We start from the raw sequence: 19,941 nt of genomic DNA on the forward strand, positions 1-19,941 counted from the left end.
CGTCGGTTTTGGACCTTGGATGCCTGTCTTTTTCTTTGTCTTTGCATTTTTTATACATTCCGGTTGTCAGTTGTTCCGATGGCATTATGTAATTAAATCTTCGTCCAAACTAATGTAAAGCAAAATCAAACAGACATTTAATAGTGCGTTTATTGAATCTAGCACAAAACCGACAACTAGTAACGTCGTGGTCAGGGACTAGGCAAGGAATGCAGTGAGAGTGAAAGTCCTTATGAGGTATTTGCTTCCCACAAGAAATACAATTATTAATTTTTACTGACATCGGTCTGGAGCAAGAAAACGTTTCCCCAACGAGGTACTTAGCTTTATTGAAGACTTCGGTTCTGAAATTCAATTTTGAAAATCTCAGGAGTCGGCCGACCGGCACTTGTGAACTGCTTATGCTTTGGGCACCGCGTGGTAAGAAAGACTGAAGAAAATGGCGTCGGTTGCAACTTTTATACCCCTGGTGCACTGACATCAGGGAAGAGGCGACAGCAACAGATGCCGGACCAAGACTTTGGGACTCAGGCTGACTATGGGTCGCCTGCCAGCAGGATAACCCAAGTGTAATGACTACAACAGTGAAACACAATGATCATCAATATATTTGGAAAGTATGTATTACATACATAATATGTATGAAGATTGTTTGATGAGGCGTGTGATGTCACTGGTGTTTTTGAGCATGTGATTCTTTTAGAGGAGGAGTATAAGAATAGGTATCTGCGAATATTTTTAATGGATTCTGAAGTGGTGTTATAAATCTAAACGAAAGCGCTAAAATCTGTCAATAAACTGGGTTGTTGCTAGTCCCGGTCTGTGGATCCTTTTGTCCATATGTGGATTTTTTTGTCTAGCAGTTTTTGAATTTCTACAACTGCTGGTTCCCCCTGACTGGGTGGAACATCAGGGATGTTTTTGCATGGGGGGGGGGGCATGGTACAAACTCTGGATGTGATCCTTTGCACCAAAGAATCGGTTGTCATACTCAGCCAAGTGTTTTGGTGCAAGGATAAGCATCCCATGAGTGTCTCCAGAGGAAGACAATAGGGCATCCATTCAGGAACGCTGAAAGGGCTTACTCAGGAAGGAGTCCCTGAAGCCCTGGTTCTCCATACCACCTCTACTGCGTGGTCGGCATCTTCCATTGCAGTTCCCCCCTACCCTTGGGGGAACTGCCTCCACATGTGTCCTGGAAAGGCCCTTGGGATTTTTGGAACCACATCTTTCCACCGCTCCTCTGATTCCTAGAAAAGGATCTTTGGGGGTGGAAAAACATATGACCACAGCAGAAAGGGTCTTACCATTCTTCTCGCACCTGGATAATGTCTCTCTTACTTCTGGGCCAAACAAAGATGATTCGTCAAAAGGTGAATCGACAAATCAAGACTTAAATGGTTCTGCAAAGTCACAAAGGCGCATCCTGGCATCTCTCCTTATGGCTATGCCTGAACCTACCACTCTGGAATTCCCCTCAGCATCATGAGCAATGAGCCTCATGGATGAGTTTGACACAGATTTCAGGGTTGCCAACTGGGAAGCAACCTTTTCTTGGACTTCGTCAGTAATAGCTCCCCCCAGGGTATCAGACAACTCCTTCATCAGATCCCTTTGAAGTCTGGTGAAAAGTGCCGGGAAATTCAAAGACCTTAAGCCGAACGTCAACAAAACGTAAACTAGCTTCCCAAATCTATCCATCGCTCGAGGCTCTCTATTGGGTAGATGGATAGATGAACTCACCTCAGGAGATGGGTTCAACAGGGTACAGAGCCATTCTCATCTGCTGAGAAATCAACTGGATGAGTTCATCAGTGGGCGGAGTCCCCAAGAGGTACACAGGCGAGCACCAAAAACCAGCAGGTAAACAGACTCCTCCGAGAAAGGGTTTTGGCACTTCCAGTCACCCCTCGGTTTCAAAATTTCTAGGATGTCTCCAAATTAGACATCTTCAAGGGATGACCTTGGCATGACCTTGGGGACCCTTCCCCTTCATCAAAATCTGTGGTCTTCCATGATCTATTCCTGTGGGGAATCTAAGTGCTTCCTCTTGCATTTCTTCTGAGGAACCTCCAACAGAGGGATAATCTGGGAAGGTATAAGAAGATGACAGAACTCAGAGAGGTAAGGGGCAACTCGGTCACTGTAAACGATAAGATCCTCTCCATTGCTTCAAAGGCTGCCTCCCCCCCAAAGAGGGGAGGGAGCCTGGAACCAAGATAGACTGCCTCAGAACCAAAGTCACCCCCCCCCCGCTCTGAAGTAACTGCCCCCAAGACAGAAGCCAGAGCTAAAGTGAACAGTGCCAATGCTCCAAGGTGCAGGGATGGCTCAGAAAAAACTGGAGTCGACTCCTGCCCCTCAGAGCTGACAGGACAGATATAGCCTCAGGAGGCCTTCGGTTCCAAAATAACAGTAGAACTCAGCGCAATGACTGGTTCCGAAGAGAGAGCTCTCCGGGACTGATACACTTGGTGCCGGACGACTCAGAGCTGTAAACTCTGAAGTCAGAGGAGGAGTGGTAAAAGGGGTGAATGAAGGTTCGGCTCCTGGACCCATAGGGGTAGAGTCCAAAGGGAGTCCTGTAAAACCTCTCGCCCACAATATTTTTTTCACCAGTCTCTCCATGTCTAGTTCTGTAAATGTTTTGGTGGAATGGACTGACGACAGAGAGGGAAATTTTGGTCTTTGAATAAATACTTCTGGTAACTCACCCACAAAGGGGTCAATAGATGGAGAGTAACTAGCCATGGGTAAAACTTCCTGTTGTCCAATATCCATAGTCTGCACCAACATAGTCGGCACAGATGAAGAAGCAGAAAGTAAATTTTCCTGTGCCAAAGCCTTCAGCATCTAGGGCTTTGTCATAGTGGTGGTGGTCGTTGCCAGTAATTTTCCCAGTAGCAAAGTTTTTGAGCCAGAGTCCTTCAGTTCCAAGGAAATTTTTGTAAAAGAGGATTTATGTTTCGTAGATGTCGGTGCCGCTGGGGAAGTTAGCACCGACAAACTCTTCTTTTTACCCCTCTCCAAAGAAGAAGAAGAAATGGAAAAATATCCGTCTTACTTCTGTCTACAGCAGATATGGCCTCTCCAAAGGTGGAAAGGATCAGGCCTTTCAAAATCAATGTTTCTTCTTTCAACAAGCACTCTATGGTTAAACCCATGACAAATACTGCAGTTCTCCTGTAAATGTACAGGACCCAAACAATATCCTTCTAGGAGAAGAAAATCGGATAAAGGTATCTTACGGTCGCACTTATGGCATTTTTTAAAGCCAGAAGGGGCCTTAGATTTCTCAGCCATGACAGAAGAGCAGCTGGAAATTGCAAACACACACACACAAAACCCCATCACTCACACAAAATGAGATGGAGAACACTCTCCCACAACAGAACTGGAAGGAAAAGATAAAGATAGATTGTTATTATATTTGTTTTTTTTTAAATAGGACAAGGAGAGGGAAAGAAACTATCAACAATGATAGTTAAGAAATACACTGAAGTGTAAGAAAAGGGGCTATTGATGACAGCAGAGAAATACACTGAAGTGTACGGAAAGGGGACAGTGAACAGTAGGATAGAGGGTACAGGAACAGCGAAAGGAAATAAACAGTGAAAAAAATTAAGAGACTAGAGAAACTTAAAAAAAAAAAAAAAATTAGTGAAAATTACCTAAGAAAACTGAACTAAGCTTGAGAGCTCTGGTGAACAAGTCTGTCTGGAAAAGCAGCAAATGAAAGCTGAGGTAATTGGGAGACAGGCACTATGGGTAGCAGTGAAGCTCGAGTTTTTTGGATGGTGCGAGCTGTAGTGATGGTCAAACTGGTTCTGATGTCGGACTTGAACCCATACATCAAGGATAAAATGAAAACTGACAACATCAAATCAAAGTTTTGCACGATGGCAAGACCAAAAAGTACAGTTTTGTACCTACCATAAATGTAGATGTCCGATAGGTATGCATCTGCAGTCATAACATATGGGTTGTCCTGCCTCAGGCAGCCCTTCGGTCGGCCGGATTCCAAAGTCTGGGTCTGGCCTCGGCTGATGTCGCACTTTCCTCGATGTCAGAGCTTCTGGGGTATAAAGGCATCAGCCAACGCCATTTTCCTCAGTGTTTCTTGCCCCAGATGCCAGGTGCCCTCTAGGAAGGCTAAATTTGGATAAATGCTGAAAAGTTCCAAACAGTAGCAAATTATATACATATATATACAAACAAACAAATACACCATAATAGATTCCCCCAGCTAGCTGAAAGAGGGGTAAGCACCCTAGGAATACCACAGAGGGGAAGGAGGGTGGGTAATCCTGACTGCAGATGCATACCTATCGGACATCTACATTTATGGTAGGTACAAAACTGTACTATGTCCTTCAAGGATGCATCTGCAGTCATAACATATGGGTAGAATACCATAGCCAAACTGGGGAGGAGGTACTAAGAGAAGGATGGTGTAGTTAAGATCCCTGCAGAACTGCAGTTGCAAACCCTGCTCGGGATCTGGAGTATAAAGGTAGATTGTAATGCTTGGCAAATGTATGCACGGAGCTCCAAGTAGCAGCTTCTAAAATGTCCTTGGTAGCCACCCCTCGTAGGAAAGCTGTAGTGGTGGCTGTGGCCCTTGTGGAATGAGGCCTGATACTTTCAGGAGCTGTCTTTCCATGAAAGGAGTAGCAAAAACGAATGCAATTTCCTATCCATTTTGAAATTGTCTGTTTGGAAATTGCTCTTCCTTGCACCCCAGTTGCATATGCTACAAAAAGTTGGTCAGTTTTCTGTTGGTTTTAGTTCTGTCCAGATAGTAGCGTAGTTGTCTGTGTATATCCAAGGTGTGCAAAAGTTTTCCTCCTTTGTTCTGTGGGTTAGGGAAGAAAGTAGACAAATGAATAGCTTGGTTCAAGGATACCCTGGATACCACCTTTGGCATGAAAGTAGGATTGGTTCTCAGTGACACTCTATCCTGGTGGAAAATAAGAAAAGGCTGCACTGCCATTAATGCCTGTAACTCGGATACTCTTCTTGCTGAAGTGATTGCCAGAAGAAAAGCAGTTTTCCAAGATAAAAACTGTAGGTCTGATGATGCTGCTGGTTCAAAAGGAGGTAGTGTCAATTTTTCCAGCACAAAATTGAGATCCCATGCAGGTAGAGGGGGTCTCCTTGAAGGTTTAACATTTTTGATCCCTCTCAAAAATTGTCTGAGCAGAGGGTGAGAGAAGATAGGTGGATCCATATTGTATTCTGCTGAAATTGCTGAAGCATGAATCTTAATGGAAGAATAAGACAGGCCATTGTGGAACAATTCTGCTAAGTACTCTAGGATGTGTGCTAGGTTTGCCACTGTGACATCTGTGCCCTTTGATGTGCTCCAAATTAGAAATCTCTTCCATTTAGCTGAGTATGTCTTCCTTGTGGAAGGTCTGCGAGCCTCCAGGATAATGTCCTTCACCCTCTGAGATAAAACAGTTTGGTTTGGTTTTAAGGAATTTTCCAGGCAGTTAGTTGCAATGTTTTCAAGTCTGGATGCAGGGTCTTGAAATTGTTCTGCGTTAGAAGAAGAGGCCATAGGGGAAGAGGCCATGAGTTTGCCTGAGACATGCTTCTCAGTAGCGGATACCAGTGTTGTCTTGGCCAGTCCGGAGCTATTAGTATCACCTTTGGTTGTTCCTCCCTGATCTTCAGTAGAACCTTGTACATCAATGGGAGAGGTGGAAAGGCATATACTATTAGGGCATTCCAGCTGAAAGAGAGAGAGTCCACCCTCCAGGCTTGTGGGTGGTATGTCCTTGAGCAGAATTTCTTTAGTTGGTGGTTGAGTGGGGAGGCGAACAGATCTATCTCTGGCATTCCCCATTTCTTTGTTATGAGTTTGAAGATGTCTGGATGCAGCATCCATTCGTGTGCATCCATGGTAGTTCTGCTTAAGCTGTCTGCCAGTGAATTTTCTTTTCCTGGTACGAATTTGGCCTGCAGCTGGATATTGAGATTCAGGCATAGGTTCCACAGATTCATTGCCATCCGGCATAGAGGGTAGGAATGTGTGCCTCCTTGTTTATGTACCACATGACCGTGGTGTTGTCTGTCCTTATTAACAGATGTCCTTGCTGGAGGAATGGTTTGAATGCCTCGATTGCATGCCTCACTGCCAGCATTTCCTTTTGGTTTATGTGCATGCTTAGCTGTCCTTGAGGCCATAGGCCTTGGATGCATTTGTCCTCCATGTGTGCTCCCCATCCTCGGTCTGAGGCGTCCGTGGTGATGGTCTGCCTTGTTTTTGGTTTGTTGAAAGGCAATCCTCTGTTGGACTGGCAGGCCTGAGCCCACCACAGGAATTCCTTTTGAAGGCATGGAATGATTGGCATCATGGTTTCTAGACTGTGACTGTGTTGAGACCATACATTCCTTAGGTACCATTGCAATTTTCTCATATGCAGCCTGGCATGTGGAATCAGGATTATGCAGGATGCCATGTAACCCAGGGCCTGCAGGACTTTCCTTGCAGTAAGCTGAGTTTGTCTTGTCAAAATCATGAAATAATCTGGAAGTTGTTTTTGTTTTTCTTCTGTGAGGAAAGCCATCTGAGTGATTGTGTCCAGATCCGCACCCAAAAAGGTTATCCTTTGGGATGGCACTAGTCTTGACTTTTGGATGTTGACTGTGTATCCCAAGGCCTGTAGCAGGTGTATGACATAGGCCAAGTCCTTTAACAATTTTTTCTTGTTGTCCGCTTGAATTAGGCAGTCATCCAGGTATGGATAAATTTGAATTCCCTGAAGTCTGCAATGTGCAATTACTGATGCCAGGCATTTCGTGAATACTCTGGGCGCAGTAGATAAGCCAAATGGCAATGCTGAGAATGGATAATGCTCTGATCCTGCAAGAAATCTGAGGTGTCTTCTGCAATCTGGTCGGATAGGGACATGCAGGTATGCCTCCTTGAGATCTAGAGTCACCAGCCAAGACTCCTTGCCCAGCATGGGAAGAAGTTGCTGTAGGGTCAGCATTTTGAATTTTGGCACAATGAGATAAGTGTTGAGCACGGACAGGTCGAGAATAGGCCTCCATTGGTTTTCTTTTCTTGGTACCAGGAATAATCTGGAGTAAAATCCTTGGCCTTGTTCTATAGATGGTACCCTTTCTATAGCTTTCATCTGAAGTAAATTGCTGATTTGTCTTAAAGCCTCTGCCTTCTGGTTTGGTGGAAGGTTTGGCATTCCGCCCCTTTTTGGCAAAGTGTGGAAGTAAAACCTGTATCCTTTGTCTATTGTTTGCAATGTCCATGTATCCTTTGTAATGCGATGCCAGTTTTTCGAGAATAAAGCCAGCTTTCCGCCCAAGGGAGCTTCCAGTTGATCCCTGGTAGGCGGAATCAGAGTCAAGTCATTGGGTCTGTCCTGTGGTAGTGGTTGTAGTTGTAGCTGTGGCACTACTCCTCTGGTTGGCAGGCTGCCACTGACGGCCCCTGTAGGCACCCTTTGATTGACCTCTGCCTCTAGGGCGTCTGTTCCTGCCTCTCTGTGCTCTGGAGGTGTCTGGAAAGGACCAATTCTTTGTAGGCCAGTTTCTGCTGAACCTCGGAGGTTGGACCTGCAGGAATTCCTTTACTGTTTGCACAGATTTTGCTTTTTCTTCCACCTTCTTTAGAATCTCCTGTGCAGGGGAGCCAAATAAATTTTGTTTCTCCATTGGAGCATCGAGGAGTTTAGCCTTGACATGGTGTGGCAAAGATTGCTCCTTCAGCCAGGCATGCCTATGAATTACTGCCCTAGTCATAGCAGATCTAAATGAAGCCTCCAGTGCATCATAGCCACATTCTAAGAAATGATTACTGACCTGCTGAGAGTTGTGTACCAAATCCTGAAGGGATTTACGGTCTAAAGGTTCAGGAGAAGAAAGCTTCTTATTCAGCTGATCTAACAAAAATTCTTGGTACTGTATCATATGGAATTGACAGTTTAATGCCCTGGCAGAAAGAGTAGCAGATGTATAAACCTTTTTTCCCCATCTCTCTAATGCTCTAGACTCTCTTTCAGAGGGTAGGGGATTTTTGGCAGTAGCAGCTGCAACCCCTTTAGGGCCCTGAGAAATAGTTTCTGGGTCTGCAGCATGGGCTTTATACAGGTGGAAGTGAGAATCCGGGACCCTGTAATACCTGTCAGGTTTGGCAGGGGCCGGGGGAAGAGAATCAGGTGCAGTACTGACATCATTGTACACATCATCAATTACAGTTAGAACAGGTGGTATGGCTAAGGGCCTATGCTGGGGCAAATGCAAAAGGTCCTTAATCTTTTTCTAGAATCAGAGAAATCCTGACCCTGCCATTGAAAGTGCTCCCTCATGGAGTGTAAAGTCTCCCCAAAGGAAAATTCTTCAGGTGGAGAGGCCGAAGGAATAGAATCTTCTGCATCTGAATCCTCATAAGGCGAGTAGGCCCCTTCCTGATGGTCTGACAAATCAGATCCATCCGTGGAGTAATCTGAGGAGAGAGGTTCAGAGGGATCAGTCCTGGGCCTTTTGTCTGGAGGAGGTTGGGAGGCCCTGTCTGGAGTGGTTGGGAACCCCTAATTAAGGATATAAGGTCCTCAGCAAGACTGAGAATCTGAGAACTAGAGGAAGGCCTCTGGAAAGTAGATTTGGCAGGCAAAGTTTTTGAAAGTTTGGCAGCTTTAGCCCTGGAGAAGGCCTTAATAGACATAGAAGCTGGGGGCCTAGCTGCCCCACGTGCAGGGGTAGAAATGTCCAAAGGTATGGTGTCGGACAATTCTTGAGCACTAGCTTTGGTAGGGAGTTCTGAAGCCGACTCAGCCAGGGCCTCTCTGGCCTCGGTGGTCGGAGGTATGGTTTCGGTAGTAGTAATAACCGTGGACTCGGTTTCAGCCGAAACCGAGACACTCGCGGTAGACCTAGCCGTGGTTTCAGCCGAAACCGCGGGCCGCGAGTGTCGGTCCTTTTCCTTGCGTTTTTTGACCATATGCGAAGTCGGAGTCTCTGACGGCATTTTATAAGCAAAAGCGGTTCCAAAAAATTCCTCTGCAAACTCCGACCGACGTCTAAGAGTCCATCGGTTGAAGAAGGCACAGGCTAAACAAGCTGATACGTCGTGGTCTGGGCCTAAGCAAGGAAGGCAGTAAGAATGGAAATCCTTATGAGGTATTTGTTTCCCACAAGTTAAACAATTATTTACTTTGTCTGACATCGGCTGAGGCAAGAAAGAGTCCCCAACGGGGTACTTAGCTTTTTTCGGAGTCTTCGGTAGCTGAAATCTCTGGATCTGACCGACCGGCACTTGCGAACAGCTTCTGCTTCGGGCACCGCGCGGCAAGAAAGACTGAGGAAAATGGCGTCGGCTGATGCCTTTATACCCCAGAAGCTCTGACGTCGAGGAAAGTGCGACATCAGCCGAGGCCAGACCCAGACTTTGGAATCCGGCCGACCGAAGGGCTGCCTGAGGCAGGACAACCCATATGTTATGACTGCAGATGCATCCTTGAAGGACATCTTGCTCTAAACCCTAGAGACACTGCCAAAGTTATAGTGTTTTGTACAGATGTTTATGGAGTTTTAAAGCTGTGGTAGTTGCCCCTTGCCTGCTGGAATGGGTTTTAATATGCACAGGTAGAATTTTTCACGATTGGAGTAATAGAACTTATTACAGTTGGCTATCCATTATGAAATGGTTTGATTGGAGACAGGCTTGCCCTATTTACTTCTGCAAAGGTCTCAAGCAATTGCGCTGCTCCTTATATATTTTTTGTCCTGTCTAAACAGTACCGGATTTGCATGTGCACATCCAGGGAATGAAGGGCTTGCTCTGCCTTGTTCTGTGGATTTGGGAAAGATGACTGGCAGGTGGATAACCTGGTTTAGGGTAAGTTCTGATACCACCTTAGGCATAAAAGATGGGTTCCTTCTAAGAGTTAGCCTATCCCTGTAAGAGGCAGTGAAATACAATGAGGCCCTCCTTACTAATGTGACAGCTATAAAGAATGTGGTCTTCCAAGTCAGCATCTTTAGAGAGGCAACAGTAGCAGGTTCAAACTGGGAGCAATGTGAGTTTCTTTAACACAATTTAGATCCCAGCCAGGAATAGGGCTCAAATGAAGTACCCCTTTTAGGAAAAGCTTCATGTTGGGTTACAAGAAGATAGGAAGAGCTCTGTGCCGACAACCTGACAAGGGAAATGCATGTAATTCAGTACTGAGCTAGGAAAGTCCCTGTCTAAACAGGACTGAAAGGTACTCCACGACTGGGTGGATGTCCGCCTAACAAAAGATGGTGTGCCTATTGTGACACCAGGCGGAAAATCTCTTAATTTTGCCAAGTATGATTTTCTAGTATTGGGTTTTCTTGCCTCTTTTAGAATGGAAAATATGTCTGTGGGCTAGGAGGTATTCCTTGGTGTCAAAACCCAATCCTCCAAGCTGTTAACCAGAGTATGGCTAGATTAGGATAGAAAACAGATCCCTTGGCTTGGCTCAGGAGACCTAAGTCCTGTGGTAGAATGTGGAATATCCCCTTGTTGAGGATCAAGGGAAGGAAGAACCAGTGTTGCCCCAGTCAGAAGGGGCCACTAGGATTATGTTTGTTCTTTCTGCTCTGACTTTTATCAGTAATCTGGGGATCAGAGGCAAAGGCAAGAATGCATATGGGAATACATCTGTCCATGTAGAAGAGAGAGCATCTATTTTCCAAGTCTCAGTCTGTTGAGTTCTGAAGCAGAAAGTACAGTTTTGTACCTACCATAAATGTAGATGTCCGAATTGGATAGCATCTGCAGTCATAACAACTGGGTTGTCCTGTCGTCAGGCAGCCCTTCAGTCGGCCGGATTCCAAAGTCCGGGTCCGGCTTCGGCTGATGTCGCACTTCACCCGACGTCATCTCTGTTGGTCTTCGGGTATATAAGCATCAGCCGACGCCATTTACTTCAGTGTTTCTTGCCCCAGATGCCAGAAGCCCTCTAGAAGGCTAAAAAATTTTGGATAGATGCCAATGCTTCCAAAAGATAGAGGTAAACACAAAAATAAGCATGTATGTACATAAATACAAACAAATACACCATGAAAGAAGTCCCCCCACTAGCTAGCTATTTGAAGGGTAAACACCCTAGGAGTACCACAGAGGGGAAGGAGGGAGGGTAATCCTGACTGCAGATGCTATCCAATTCGACATCTACATTTATGGTAGGTACAAAACTGTACTATGTCCTTCATGGATGCATCTGCAGTCATAACAACTGGGTAGAATACCATAGCCAACTAGGGAGGAGGATAAAGGTAGATTATGGTGTGTTTAGGATCCCTTGCAGAACAGCAGTGGCAAACCCTGCTCGGGATCTGGAATATAGAGGTAAATTATAATGCTTGGCAAATGTATGCACGGAGGTCCAAGTAGCCGCCTCAATAATGTCTTTGGTAGCCACTCCTAAGAATGCTGTGGTAGTGGCTGTTGCCCTTGTAGAATGAGGTCTTATGTTCTGTGGAATTTGCTTTCCATGGAAGGAGTAACAGAATCGTATGCAATTTCCTATCCATTTGGAGATTGTCTGTTTGGAAATAGCTTTTCCTTCCCTTCCTGTTGCATAGGCTACGAAAAGTTGGTCAGTCTTTCTGCTATTTTTGTTCTGTCCAAGTAGTAGCGTAGCTGTCTATGTACATCCAAGGTATGCAGTATTCTTTCCCTCTGTTTTGTGGGTTGGGAAAGAAGGTAGGTAGGTGGATTGCCTGGTTTAAGGACACTCTGGATACCACCTTAGGCATAAATGTAGGATTAGTCCTCATGGACACTCTATCTTGGTGGAAGATTAGAAAGGGTTGCACTACCATTAAGGCCTGTAGTTCTGAAACCCTCCTTGCTGAAGTAATTGCCAGTAGGAAAGCAGTTTTCCATGACAGGTGTTGCAGATCTGCTGTTGCTGCTGGTTCAAAAGGTGATAGAGTCAATTTTTCTAGCACAAAGTTCAAGTCCCAGGCTGGTAATGGTGGTTTCCTTGGAGGTTTTACATTCTTGATTCCTTTGAGGAACTGCCTGAGCAAAGGGTGTGAAAAAACAGGTGGATCAAAGCTGTATTCTGCTGAAATAGCTGATGCATGAATCTTGATGGAGGAATAGGACAGGCCTGAATGAAGTAGTTCGCCAGATACTCCAGAATGTTGGCCATATCTATGTTTGATACATCTTTACCTCTTTCTGAGCTCCAAATGACAAACCTTTTCCATTTCCCAGCATAGTTTCTTCTTGTTGAAGGTCTGCGTGCTTCAAGAATAATGTCTTTAACTCTTTGTGAAAGCTGTGGATTAGCAGCTGCTATGTGATGTTCCATGCAGTCAGTTGCAACGCTTTTAGGTTTGGATGCATGGTGCTGTAGTTGTTCTGAGTTAGCATCAAAGGCATCAGGGGTATTGGCCACATATTGTTCCGAGACATGCTCCTCAGCAGTGGGTACCAATGCTGTCTTGGCCAGTTTGGAGCTATCAGGATTATCCTTGGACGCTCCTCCTTGATTTTTAGTAATACTTTGTGTATCAAGGGAAGAGGTGGGAATGCATATGCTGTTAGTCCTTTCCAGCTGAAGGAGAGCGAGTCCACTTTCCATGCTAGTGGGTGGAATGTCCTTGTGCAGAATTTTTTGAGCTGGTGATTGAGAGGTGATGCGAATAGATCTATCTGAGGCATTCCCCATTTCTTCGAGATGGTCTTGAAGATGTCCGGGTGTAGCTGCCATTCGTGGACATCCGATGTAGTCCTGCTTAACATATCTGCTAGAGAGTTTTCTTTTCCTGGTACAAATATTGCCTGTAACTGGATGTTGTAGCTGAGTGCCAGGGTCCACAGCTCCAAAGTCATTCTGCATAGGGGTAGGAATGAGTGCCTCCCTGTTTGTTGATGTACCACATGACTGTGGTGTTGTCTGTCCTTATCATCAACTGGCCTTCCTTGAGAAATGGTCTGAATTTTTGGATTGCCAGTTTTACTGCCAGCATTTCTTTTAGGTTGATGTGCAGGTGAAGTTGGTCCTGTGTCCACAATCCTTGCACGCATTTGTCCAGCATATGTGCCCCCATCCCAGGTCTGAAGCATCTGTTGTGATGGTCTGGCTTGCTTGACCTTCTTGAAAGGGCAGGCCTGGGTTTGACTGGCATGCGTGAGCCCACCATAGGAACTCCTGTTTTAAGCATGGTATTAGTGGAATTTCCGTTTCTAGGCTGTGTCTGTGTTGGGACCATACATTCTTTAGGTACCACTGAAGCTTTCTCATATGTAGTCTGGCAAATGGAACCAAGATTATGCATGATGCCATGAAACCCAAGGCCTGCAGTACCTTTCTTGCTGTTAACTTGTTCAGATTTGTTAGTGCCAAGAAGTAAAGAGGGAGTTCTTTTGTTTTTCTGTAGCTAGGAATGCCATTTGCCTTACTGTGTCCAATTCCGCTCCCAGGAAAGTCCTTGTCTGGGATGGTATCAGCCTTGACTTTTGTAAATTGACTGTGTATCCCAGTGCTTGAAGCAAGTAAATGACCCTTTGTAAATCTGTTGTCAGCTTGCTTTTGTTGTCCCCTTGTATCAGACAGTCGTCCAGGTATGGATAAATTTGAATTCCTGTAGTCTGCAATGGGCGATTACTGATGCCAGGCATTTTGTGAATACTCTGGGCAGTAGATAAGCCAAAGGGCAATGCTGAGAATTGATAGTGCTCTGATCCTGCAAGAAATCTGAGGTATCTTCTGCAGATAGGTCGAATGGGGACGTGCAGGTATGCCTCCTTGAGATCTAGAGTTACCAGCCAACACTCCTTGCCCAGCATGGGAAGAAGTTGCTGTAGGGTCAGCATTTTGAATTTTGGGACAATGATGTAAGTATTTAGGGTAGACAGGTCTAGAATTGGTCTCCAACTTTTTTCCTTTCTTGGAACTAGGAATAGTCTGGAGTAGAACCCCTTTCCTTGCTCTGCTGTTGGCACTTTTTCCACAGCTCTCATGTTTGCTAATTCCATTATCTGTTGTAGAGCCTCTGTTTTTTTATTTGGAGGTAGGTTTGGCATTCCTCTTTTGACTGGTAAAGTGTGGAAGTGGAACCGGTAACCTTGATCTGTGGTTCGTAAAATCCACTTGTCCTTTGTTATGTGGTGCCAGTTGTTTGAAAATAAGGTTAGCTTTCCGCCTAGAGGAGCTGCTATTTGTTCCCTGGTAGGCGGGTTTAGGTTTAAGTCACTGTGGCTGTGTTGATGTAGAGGCAGGTGTTGATTCTGTGCCTCTGTTGTTACCTTGCCACTGTCGTCCTCTGTAGGCACCTCCTCTGGATTGGTTTCTGCCTCTGGAACGCCTATTCCTGCCCCCTTGTGGGCTTGTGGAGGCAGGAAAGGACCAATTTTTGCAGGCCAGTTCCTGCTAAACCCTTGGGGGTGAACCCGCAAGAATTCTTTAACTGTCTGGACTGATTTTGCCTTTTCTTCCATTTTCTTCATAACCTGCTGGGCAGGTGTACCAAACAAACTAGATTTATCCATAGGAGCATCAAGCAATTTAGATTTAACATGATCCGGTAAAGCTTGCTCCTTTAGCCATGCATGCCTTCTAATTACTGTGCCAGTCATGGCTGATCTAAATGAAGCCTCCAGTGCATCATAGCCACATTTTAAAGAATGGTTACTAACCTGCTGTATGTTATTTACCATTTCTAATACATAATTCTTATCAAGAGATTCATCAGTGGTTAGCTTTTTAGTTAACTGATCAAGCATAAACTCTTGGTATTGTATCATGTGAAACTGACAATTTAAAGCTCTAGCTGAAAGAGTGGCTGAAGTGTAAACTTTTTTCCCCATCTGTCTAATGACCTTGCTTCCCTTTCAGAAGGAACAGGGTTTTTAGCTATAGTCGCGGCTACTGCCTTGGGACCCTGGGATATAGTTTCGGGTCTGCAAGAGGGGCCTTGTAAAGGTGGTGATGAGTATCTGGCACCCTGTAAAATCTGTCTGGTTTGGCAGGGGCTGGGGTAAAGAATCTGGAGCTGAGCAGGCATCATTGAAAGCATCATCCACCACAGAGAGAACAGGAGGGATAGCTAAGGGCCTGTGCTGAGGTAGGTGCAAAAAGGTCCTAAGTCTTTTCCTGGAGTCTGAAAAATCCTGTTGCTGCCATTGGAACTGTTCTCGCATGGCATGCAAGGTTTCCCAAAGGAGAATTCTTCTGGAGGGGAAGCAGCTGGAATGGATTCTTCAGCATCCGAATCTTCAAAATTGGAGAAAGGAGCCTCTGGCTGGTCAGTTATGTCTGATTCATCAGCAGAATCATCAGAGGACACTGGCTCAGGGGGCTCTGTCCTAGGTCTCTTTTCTGGGGCTGAGAGGCCCTGTCTGGGTGAGATTGAGATCCTCTAATTAATGAAATTAAATCTTCTGCCAAGGTAAGCATTTGAGAACTGGCAGAGGGCCTGGTGGAAGGGGGTTTAGCAGGCACTGTTTTAGTAGTCTTGGCTGCTTTAGCCCTGGCGAAGGCCTTAATGGACATGGCTGCTGGAGGCCTAGCAGCACCACGTGCTGGGGTAGAGACATCCAAGGGAATGGTGTCTGATAAGTCAGTGGTAAGCACCGTAGTGGTTAAAATTTCTGAGGCCGATTCAAGAGTGTTAGCAGGGACCTCAGTTGTAGTGAAAGTTTCAGGTGTAGTTTGATCAGTTTTCTCGGTTTCGGCCGAAACCGAGACACTCGCGGTTTGCTTAACCATGGTTTCGGCCGAAACCGCGGACCGCAAGTGTCGGTCTTTTCTTTGCTTTTGGCAGAATGCGGTCGGAGGGTCCGACGGCATAATGTACGCAAAGTCAGAACCGAAAAACTGTTCTGCAAACTCTGACCGACGCCTAAGCGTTGTCGGTTGAAAGAAGCACAGGACGAACAAGCTGCTACGTCGTGGGCTGGGCCTAAACAGGGCAGGCAGTAAGAGTGGAAATCTTTATGAGGTATTTGTTTCCCACAGTGTTAAACAATTATTAACTTTTTCTGACATCGGCTGAGGCAAGAAAGAGTCCCCAACGGGGTACTTAGCTTTAGAAGTCTTCGAAGTAGTATTCGGTAGAAGTAATCTCTGGATCCGACCGACCGGCACTTGCGAACAGCTTCTGCTTCGGGCGCCACGCGGCAAGAAAGACTGGAGAAAATGGCGTCGGCTGATGCTTATATACCCGAAGACCAACAGAGATGACGTCGGGTGAAGTGCGACATCAGCCGAAGCCGGACCCGGACTTTGGAATCCGGCCGACTGAAGGGCTGCCTGACGACAGGACAACCCAGTTGTTATGACTGCAGATGCATCCATGAAGGACATCTTCTGTAGTTGTCTGTTCTGGTGTGATGCAAACAGATCTATGGAGGAGACCCTCCCCACCACTACAGAGTTAGGTCCAGTAACACCTGTCTTTTCAGCATCCATTCATTGGATTTAGAAGGTCTCTGCTTATAATCTAACACAGTAATGTTCTGAGCTGGAATACAAGACACCATGAGAGTTAACCCTAGTTCTTCAGCCAACATCCAACTCTTTCTCGTGAGGCTTCAAAGGGCAGGACAGTGTACCCCCTTAACTACTTACGCACCACATCACTGTGGTTTTGTGTGTTCAGATCTGCAAGGTCCCTGGGTTTAAATTCTGCTGAAAAGCCTTTATGACCAGGTAGGCTACTAGTATCTCCTTCTGATTTATATGCAATGTTGTCTGTTGTGGTGTCTAGATGCCCTGCACTTTCGGGAAACCTAACTGGGCTCCCCATGCTAAGTCTGGACTGGCCATGGTGATGGTCTTGTCTCCTTCTGGTAAAGAGAAATTTGCCACTGGGTTTCTGCAGTATTGTGTTCTTCCATCAAAGGAGCTCCTTCTTGAGGCATGGAAGGAGAAGCAGCAGGGTATCCAGAGGTTAAGACTTCTGTTCCCAAGCATTTTTGAGAACCACTCAAGTTTTCTCGTGTGTAACTTTCCAACAGGGATCATGACACTGCAGAATGCAACATAACCCAGAATTCTCAGAAATCCTCTTGCTGAAATGTGTTGTGTTGGTCACAGGCTGGTCAGGTACTTGGTCAAGAAAGATATCTTGTCCTGGAGGAGGAAGGCTTTCTGTTGGACCAAATCTATGAGGGCTCCCAGAAACAGGATTCTTGTTTGAGGAAGAGAGTCTAACTTTTGAAGAGTTAAGAGGAGATTTCCCTTCTGAAAGAAGTCTATAGAACTCTGAAAGGCATCTAGGGGTCACTGTTGTGAATTTTTCCTGAATGAGACAGCTGTCCAAGTATGGGTAAATACGAACTCCCATAGTTCTGCAATGTGCTATCAGAGAAGCTAAGCATTTTGTGAAAACTGTGGGAGCAGTGTACAGCCCAAATGATAAAGCAAAGAAGTGGAAGTGACAGCCTGTTACAAATCTTAGTGATTTTCTGTGACTGTCTGGTATGGGGACACAGATGCAAGGGTCTTTTAGGTCAAGAGCAAAAAGTGGAAGATCAAGGAAAGTCATTTTGTAAAGTAAGCATTTTGAACTCTGGTATATTGAGAAACTTAAGTTTTGAGAGGTCCAAGATGGGCCTTCAGATGCTCTCCTGGAGGAACAGACTGAATGAATCCTTGGTGAAGCAGTTCCCCAAGGATAGGTGGCAAGATGTTTTCCTGCTCTTTTGGTGGTTTTGGAATGCTCAAGAAAGGTGGAATTTCTCTAAACTAAACTAAATGAAGTGCCACCTTTCTACGATGTTGAGGATGCACTGGACCCTGGTGATGGTTTCCAACTCACGTAGAAAGGAGAGTCTTCCAAAAAGAACTTTGGAGGGGAGGGTGGGGAGGGGTATAGGAGGTTGGAATTTAACACAGCCACAGTTGGTCTCTGTACTGTGTGGTGCTTCGAAGTTGCCTGTTCTATGCGATTGTTCTGGTTGCCATCTTCTGGATTGTTTGGGTTTTCTAGCCATAGGGAGGCCTCCCCCTTTGTCTCATCTACTCTGGGGGGAAAAGCCACGGTTTTGAGAGTAATTCTTACTATAACTTTGTGTCAGAGACAAATAAAATTCTTTCAGTTTTTATTTGTTTTCCTTTCTTAACCACCTTCTCAAAAACCTGGTCATCTGGAGGTCTGAAAATAAATTTTTTGTCTAGTGGAGCATCCAGTATTTCAGCCTTAGCTTGATCTGATAGGGACCGAGACCTGCATGTCTGCAGATGGCAGAACTTGAGGCAGCTGCTCTGCATGATACATTTAAGGCACCCTGGCCACATTTTAAGGGAATGTCTGCAGACTTGTAAAGCTTTTTTTGTGGTCGCCTGAATTTCCTTTGATAAGGTTTCAACCACAACAGAATCCACCTTAGCTAGAATTTTGTTTGGAAGAGATTCCAAGTACTTTACCACATGGAACAGGCAATTCCATGCTCTCATTGCAAGGGTGGCAGAGATATAAGTTTTTTTTTTCTCCAAATCTTAACAGCCTACTTTCCTTATCATTAGGATAAGAGATGTCTAGTTGGTCCCTTAGTACACCTTTTGTGAATTCAGTTTAGACTATTAAGGGATAAGCCTTTGGATTTTTGTAAAACTACTTGTGAGATTCAGTCACTCTGTGAAATATCCTGGTTTCCTAGTAGCAGGCAGTAAAGAATCATGACATAAAGCAATATCTTCAAAGAACTCATCCAGTACTAAACGTACAGGAGGCCTGGGAGAAGACAAACTCAGCAGTTCTCTTGGTCTAAGCTTGTGAGAACTGTTTGCTTTCCCATTTGAAAGCCTCCTTCATTCTATGAAGGGCATCCCCAAAGGAAAGGCATGGGGGCAAGAAAGAGGATGTCAGTGTCCGAAGCTGGGTAAGTTTGTGGTGGCAGGTGCCCACAGTAGGACAACTTTTCATCTTCTGAGCTTGAGAAATCTGAATCTTTATAAAAGGCCACCTCCCTGCTTCTTCTGGCTAAGGTGGCTTTAGTAGAAGAAATGTGGGAGGGCTTTAAGAGGTCTTGGGCTTCAGACTGAGAAGAAATTTCTGGAGGCGGACAGCAAGTGATTTGCTTTGATTTAGGTGTCCATTTAAAATTAATGACCTGAGGTTGTGGTTGTCCAACCAGTTAAGGTTTCAGTAGTAGAGATAGACAGGGTGTCTTCCTACAGACTCAACATGAATGTTTGAAGTTGAGGCCTGCTGGGCGACCTCAGACCCAACCCAACACCTACGCCGTAGTAACAGTGGTAGGTAGGGCTGGAGATCATGGCAGTCTCCGGGGGGTTAGGATGCAAAGGCCCCTTACCTGAGTTGGTTGACTTTGGGACTAGAGATGGCGCTTTCTCAGAAATGCCATAGCCACTGTTCTTTCTGTCCTTCCATTTTTTCAGAAAAACATTAGCAGGAGATGGTATTTGCAAAGGCCTTGCAGCAGCAGTAGGTTGTGACACCACCGTGGAAACCGAAGACAAGATCTCCATACGGGCGTCTTAACACTGCATCCCTAAGTTTCAGGGTTTTTGCATGGAATTGTGCAGTCAGGACAATTAGACGCATTGTGCTGAGGACCCAAGAAGAATAGGCAAAAACAAGTGAAAATCTTTAAGCAGGATTTGCTTTCCACGCTTCAAGCAATTAGAAGAAAATCCCTAATGTACTTATTCTTACTGGAAGACAGACAATCTGGAAAGATGACCTGACCGACAGACTGCAAGTGTTTTTAACATATGTGAAGTGTATCGAACTGCACAAGTAGAAAGAACTAAAGATGTCGGACACCCTTTTTATATCCAGATGTCAAGACATCTGTCTTACGTACATCTGCTAGATTTGATGCAAAGACTCTGGAAATAAGGCCAGTCTCTGGGATTCTGCATAGCAGAAAGCCCGTAGAATCAGTGCTGTAACACTGACTACAAAGATCATAAAAATGCAACAACAAAAAAGGCAAAGCCAAGAACAGTTCTTGATCTGCAG

At 45.3% G+C, this 19,941-nt stretch overlaps 1 protein-coding gene across 1 annotated transcript in view; it reads right to left on the bottom strand.

Annotated features, from left to right (window-relative positions):
- The window catches only part of SMARCAD1 (SWI/SNF-related, matrix-associated actin-dependent regulator of chromatin, subfamily a, containing DEAD/H box 1), a 3,333,959-nt gene that overhangs the window by 2,955,586 nt on the left and 358,432 nt on the right, over positions 1-19,941 (bottom strand). The gene's annotated exons all lie outside the window — the stretch shown is intronic.

Source organism: Protopterus annectens, chromosome 2.part0, assembly GCF_019279795.1.
Source record: "Protopterus annectens isolate FY-2018-M chromosome 2.part0, PAN1.0, whole genome shotgun sequence".
In the NCBI taxonomy this organism is placed as follows: Eukaryota; Metazoa; Chordata; order Ceratodontiformes; family Protopteridae; genus Protopterus; species Protopterus annectens.